This window comes from Diceros bicornis, chromosome 11 (assembly GCF_020826845.1).
Source record: "Diceros bicornis minor isolate mBicDic1 chromosome 11, mDicBic1.mat.cur, whole genome shotgun sequence".
NCBI classification, from domain to species: Eukaryota; Metazoa; Chordata; class Mammalia; order Perissodactyla; family Rhinocerotidae; genus Diceros; species Diceros bicornis.
In genome coordinates, this window is record NC_080750.1 from 45,326,537 (window position 1) to 45,333,395 (window position 6,859).

A 6,859-nucleotide genomic window follows, 5' to 3' on the forward strand; every position below is an offset into this window, starting at 1 on the left:
TTTGATTTACTCTTTCAAACCAGCAAAGCTTTGACATAGGGCAAGATTTTGTCACTTTCTATTTATATTTTAAAGGAAAAAAATATACACATCCACTCCACTCTATCCTTCAGGACAAAAGTAGTTTCTCCAAGTACTATAGATCAACTGACTTGATAGTTAATCTTTTAGGTAATTATTGAGCTTTTTATTTTAGAGAACACAATCCATCATTTTTTGCCTTTTTTTTTTAAATTTGGCTCCTTGCATTATGAAGCTAAAGATGTTCTCCAATTTTTTTACAAGTTTCTTAGTTTCATTTTTTTTTTATTCTAAGGAACATCAAACTAACTACATTTGAGGTTCTCATGAAAGTTTTCAAATTTAATTCATTTTTTTCATGATTCCAAATCCACTTGGGATTCTAGGATAAAACCTGTGAATGCTCACTACATATTTCTTTTACTAAAATATGAAGATTAAGAAAAAAAATCTAATGAATTTACTAAATTGCATTAGAATATGGACCCAAATGCTTATATTCACATCATAAAATTTTCTATACATTCTATAGATGTAGGAAGTTTATTAACATATTATTCTGTAAATATATATAGTATATATTTAATTTGATTTAACCACATTCCATAGGTTGTATTTCAGGGGTGTTTTCCAAGTGTTGAGAGTTTAGTGTTTATTTTAGTGATCCAACAACTTCATCCAAAAATGCAGAAAATTTTTCTGGCTGGCCACGAGGAAATCATTTCAGTGTGGATAAGTTCGTTGACTGTAACAGCCCAGGAAGCGTGCTGCAGGTACAGCAGAGGAGATGTTGGTCTTTGTGTAGCTGCTTTGCCAATTCCAGCTGATGATTGTTCATAAACTTTTCATTTATAACCACTACAAGTGGGTTTATTTTTTCCAGAGTCTCCAAACAGTTTCCTGCACCTGCGTGACTAATAACTAGATCTGCTTTCTGAAGATCTTCTTTCAATGAATCCTTGTACCCCTAAACATCTACAGTAAATAACTCAGTACTGAATGGTTCAAGTACCACCTTTTTTCTACCTATTTGTAGGATAAGTTGGTTGTAACCAAGGCTCTTGATTATTTTCAGTATCGTGTGCTGGTACACATGCAACGAGGTCGCCAAATCTGGTGGTCCCTACAGTAACAGACATGGAGCCCTTCTATGATTTTCTACGTCCATTTTGTTTTGTCCCTTGTTTTCCTTCCCATTTTGGAATAATTAGTTTTACTTTAGGACAAAATTACTCTCTTGTCCCTTAACAAAAATACATCTCTAAATTTCATATTTTTCTTACCCCAAAACACATTCTCCTTTCCTTGTATACAAAGTTGTTTCCCTTATTATTGCATATATTAATTAGAATTATTAACCCTTAGAAATCTTAACTAAGAAGTAAGCAGTTGTGAACTCTCTGTTATGCCAGCATTTTTTAGATTGGCGCATTTATGGATATATTTCCTAATTTCTAGAAACATGTGCTTCCTCATAGTAAATCTTTCCATAATGCACAAGGCATGTTTACTAACAGGTCCAATTTTATCTTTAGTTTCTCTGCAACAGGAAGCCAAAAGTAGACAGACTGATGGTCAGTAACTAATGTTTCACTATTTTATCTTACTTGGAAATGATCTAGATATTTAATAAATTCCCATTATTTAATTTAATTTAGAAAAACTCTAAAGTTTCAAGTTGCCAAAAAGATTTTTGGAAGCCATTTTCAAATATACATATCATAAAACATAATTATTATGTCTAAAATCTCTTATCCCATTTACATCTATCTAAATCATTTGTTTCCAACAATTATGTTTGGACTACCCAAAAACTCCATGAGACATTACACAAAGTCAGCCATCATCTCAAGCTATCTTTCTGGCTGACAAATTTTGTAAGAAATAACACGAACTTATTTGACTAATAAACCCAGGTAGAATAAAATTTGCTTATCTGTATTATATTTAATTCTGATAACTCTGAAATCATACCCATTTTTAATTAAACCAAGCTTAAATTAGCTTTACTTACCAAAGAGTATCCCAGATCATGTGAACTTGAAAAACGTTGGCATTAGTTTCTGTTATATCTCTGAGATTTAGAATACTTGATTTATAAGCACCTAATTTTAAGTCAATTAAATAGAGCTCTTTTACAAATTAACTTTGGCAATATCATCCAGAGATAGAAAAATACCATATCCATAATGTACATGCATAAAACTACAGACAGACACAGAGATCTCATAGCTTTTATTTTAAAACACTAACCATTAATCAAGTACAATACAAAACTCACTAGTTTATAAATAATTGTGTCTCTGAGGATAGCCTTTGAGGGATCTTTCTGGATCTTAATAAGAGGTGCACTGTGGATTCTGCTAATATCAGTTGACGATTTTGCCCATAAGGAAGGTGGTAGCTGATCCGATAGGGACAAATGATTAGTGTTCTTGAAATTAATTCTAGTTCCATTGGAGATGAAGCAAATAAAAGATCATGAAGGGCCATTTGATTCACCCATTTGACTATTTGACTATTTTGGCTGCTGTTATCAAATTCTAGAATTATTTTCCCATTCTGGGAGAAAGGAACACCAGCATGATATTTTTCTAAGAAATCTCAGTCCATAAGAACATAGGCATTTAGCATTTGGATCTTCAGAGGGTCTGATTTTAAAGGGGCAAGTTTTAATAGGTTCAGGAGAGGAGGAAATGGGGAGAAGTTTGGAGAAAAAGGGAAGTTCAGTGACAAGATTAAAATGAGGAAGTGGAGGGTATAAAGGAGATGGAGCCTGCACAGAAGGAAAAGAAAAAGATGGCACTGGGGTTAGGTCCCATGTGCAAGATGTCCATTGCACACCTAGAGACAAAGAAGAAGGGGGGAAGGAATAAGATGATGCCTAAGAAAGAAGACATGGGAGGGGAGAAAGAGGCCTCAGGAGTTTTTTTTTTAATTTTCTTTCAATTGTTTGTTTGCTTTGGTCAACTTCGAAATAGTATTTTGTAAAAAGGCAATTTTTGAGTCTTGAATATGTTTGAAAGTCTCCAGATACCAATTGATAGAGGCATGTTACTAAGTCTGTTTACTTGTAGAGCCATGGATTTCTAAGTTGGTTCTGAGAAAAACAAGTTTGAGGAGGTCAAAAGTTCCACATAATGACCATTGAGTTCTAAATTGCTTTTGGTTAAATTGGTTCATTTAGTTAAAATTGTGCATGAGGAGGGACCATAGTTTTTAAAAGTAAAAAACTTGAGTCCGTGGAGGAGGAACCTCCTGAGAGAGTTTAGAGGATTGGGATCTCATTACTCAAAACCACAAGTTCAGAAAAACAAACGAGTACTCACCAGGAAGGACAAAGCCTTTAAAAAGATACTAAATAAAGTTAAAGACTTCAACCAAAAGGAGGGAACTTGAATCTGAGACGATACTTACTGAACCAAAAGGAAAAAAGGGACTCACGGAAGCGGAGAGCATAAAGGGCTCTAGTGGGTAATGCACTCGGTTCTGGAGTTGTTAGTTCCTCAGAGGTTCATCTCCTTCAGATCCCACTTCTGACACCATGGAATGTTAACTTTAAACAAAATAATTAACAAATTATAAAACAAAATTGTGTTTATTTTGGAATGGCAGAAAAATTGCAATTTGGGAAATGCAAACTATTGTGAAACATAGGCAAGTCTGAAGAGACAAAGGGGAGGTCAGCCTTTATATGGTTTTAGGAGTGAGTTGGGAAGGGCTGTTTTGAGCAAGAGTTCTCTGGAAGAGAATGAGAGCTCAGAGTTGTGGTGATTTTTCAATGGTAACAAATGGCAGAGAGTTTGTTGGTACTGAGGTATGCAGAAATCTTTTTTTTTCCTGCTGACTATGCAAGTTGAGATGAGTGGTATATGCATGAGAGCTCCCCCTTTAGGGATTCCTAGTTCCATCTTAAATGAGATTTTCCTTGTTTATTTTCACAGTGGGCATGTTTATGTTAGTGTACATAACTGTATTTCTTAGGTCTGTCCACTGAGAGAGCCTAGAAGCAATGAGAAAATCTAGCACCCAGATCTTAGTTTCTAAATACCATTCCTTTGTGAATGGAATCAGGATTAATCTGTAAAACGGTTAATTCCACAACTGGGTCTAAGAACATACAAGATGAGCCTGGAACATCTGTGATGCCATAAAGTAAAAAGTCCTCCAAAAAAAAACAAGAGGTACATAGAGAAAGGACACAGAAGTCAACTTCAAGGAACTCTCAAATACCATAGCTGGGACAATTTTAATGGCAAAATATATACTAATTGTATTGGATGATAACCCATAAAATAAAATAAATATCGAAAAGTTCATACCTAGATAATCCATTCAATCAATAAATAAATAAAGGTAAGAGATGACTATTGATTACACTATAATTACAATTAACAGATATAGAAAGAATAGTAGAAATAGAAAATTACTATTAGGCAAATACTATGAAAATAATTGTTGCAAGACCCATCAGGCTAAAATGTAGGTGAAAGTATTATGAGAAACAGAACATTAGGATTGTCTCAAAGTATCTCTCCATGAAATACTTAGTAATTAAAAAGGTAAAACAGTGGAGAAATCTTGAAGACAACACTTTAATTAAGTGATCAAAGTTAACATCACCAATAATAAGATATTAACAATATGTACCTTTGATACACAATGAGATTGGCACAAAATCACTTCTGTGCTATTCTAGACAAAAATAAATAGCCTAAATTTTGTCAAAAGGAAACATAGACACACCCAGACTGAAGAAATTTCTAAATCTACCAGTACTCTTCAAAATAGTCAAGGTCATGAGGGTAAAGAAAGACTGAATAACTGTCACAAATTGGAGGAGACTAAGGGAGCATGAAAACTAATTGCATATGTATGATGCTGGATTGGATACTGGTTCAGAAAAAGGACATTAGTGGAAAAATGGATGGAATTTGAATAAGGTGTGCAGGTTAGTTAATAATATTTTGTTAATTGATTTGTCAGTTAAAAATTGATTTCTTGGTTTCCATCACTGTACTATGATTATCTACAATTTTAATATTAGAGGAAGGTTTGTGAAGGACATTTGGCAACATCTGTATGATTTTGCAATTTTTCTCTAATTCTAAATTATTTAAGAATGAAAAGTTAAAAAATTGATCAGTATATAGAGATTTTGTGTATACTGAAGTTGTATTTGAATTCAGTAATAAATGATTCAATTAAGCATTCTGGAAAAATATATTTTACTTTGAAAACAGTAAATAACATGTTTAGATTTTATCGTTTACTAAAATAAATTCCAGTTGGATTAAATATTTAAACGCAAAAAATAAAATCATAAAAGTAACATAATGCCATGGACTTTAGAATCAGACTGCCCAGGTACAAAAGCTGGCCCGACTGTTTTAGCATTGTGTGATACTATTCAAATGATTTCACTTCTTGGAACCTCAATGTTTCCTCATGGAACAATGTGGGAAATCATTGTACCTAACGCATAGGCTGGTGTTGAGGATTGTATTGCTATATATAAGGTATTTACAACACTCCTTGACTCTTAGTAAGCAGTCAAGAAGAGTTGGTTTTTCTTATTGTTGTTTTCGTTGATTTATTATACTGAAAGAAACTATAGGAAATGTTTTTATAATATTGGAAATCGTAAAACCTTTTTTCACTAGGGCTCCTATGCCAAAACATAAGGAAAAGGCTGACACATCTGATTAGGTAAAAATCCAAGTTTATTGGCTAAATATCCATGAACAATGTTGAAAGAGAAAAAATAAACTGGGTTAAAAAATGTGAAACACGGGGGCCAGCCCCATGGCTTAGCAGTTAAGTGCGCGTGTTCCACTACTGGCGGCCTGGGTTTGGATCCCGGTTGTGCACTGACGCACTGCTTGTCTGGCCATGCTGAGGCGGCATCCCACATACAGCACCCAGAAGGATGTGCAACTATGACATACAACTATCTACCAGGGCTTCGGGGAGAAAAAGGGAAAAACAAAAAAAGGAGGAGGATTGGCAATAAATGTTAGCTCAGGGCTGGTCTTCCACAAAAAAAAAAAAAAAAAAAAATGTGAAACACACAATGGGTTAATATTAATAGAGAAAAAGAGCTAATAGGTAATCAACATTTTTTTGTTTTTGTTTTTTAGTTTTTATAGCAAAGTACAGAAATAAGTAATTCACAGAAGAAGCAATGAAAAATATGTGAAAAGATAGACAACTGTTGTAATCAAATAAATGTAAATTAAAAATTCAATGAAATTATTTTGTCACCTATTATTTTGAGATAATTTTTAAAAATACATCTTTATAATACACAATATTGGTAAGGAGAAATGAAAGTTGTCATATGTTTTTAAGGGCACGTTTAAATTTGTATGAATATCTAAAAGGCAATCTATTGATACATATCAATAGTCATAAAAGTCACAGCCTTCTATGTATGTATAGGAAGTTATACCAAGGAAATAAAATATGTACAGATGTTTATTACAACATTGCTTATGATAATAAGACATTAGAAAAACTTAAATCAATATGTCACACAGACTAATATTGAAATATTATGCCACTATTAAAAATAAAGTGGATATATGTACAGTACCAACACAGAAATCACACATTTTAAGAGTATATAAAAAATACAGTTTGCATCCAACATGTATACTATGCTGATAATTTTGCTGAAACCATACATGTCTAGATACTTATTTTTCAAAGACTGTAAAATGTGTATAGTATAGTTAGCTATGGTTATGTTGGAAAGGAGTCAGTTGCAATTTCAGGAGCTATGATTTGCATTTTATTTTATAAATATCAAGTATATAAACATATATCTGCCACTAGA

The 6,859-nt window shown here is 33.0% G+C and overlaps 1 pseudogene; it reads right to left on the bottom strand.

The window, feature by feature from the left end:
• Positions 1-673: 673 nt before the first annotated feature.
• Positions 674-1,160, bottom strand: LOC131411188 (UDP-N-acetylglucosamine transferase subunit ALG13 homolog; annotated as a pseudogene).
• Positions 1,161-6,859: the final 5,699 nt, after the last annotated feature.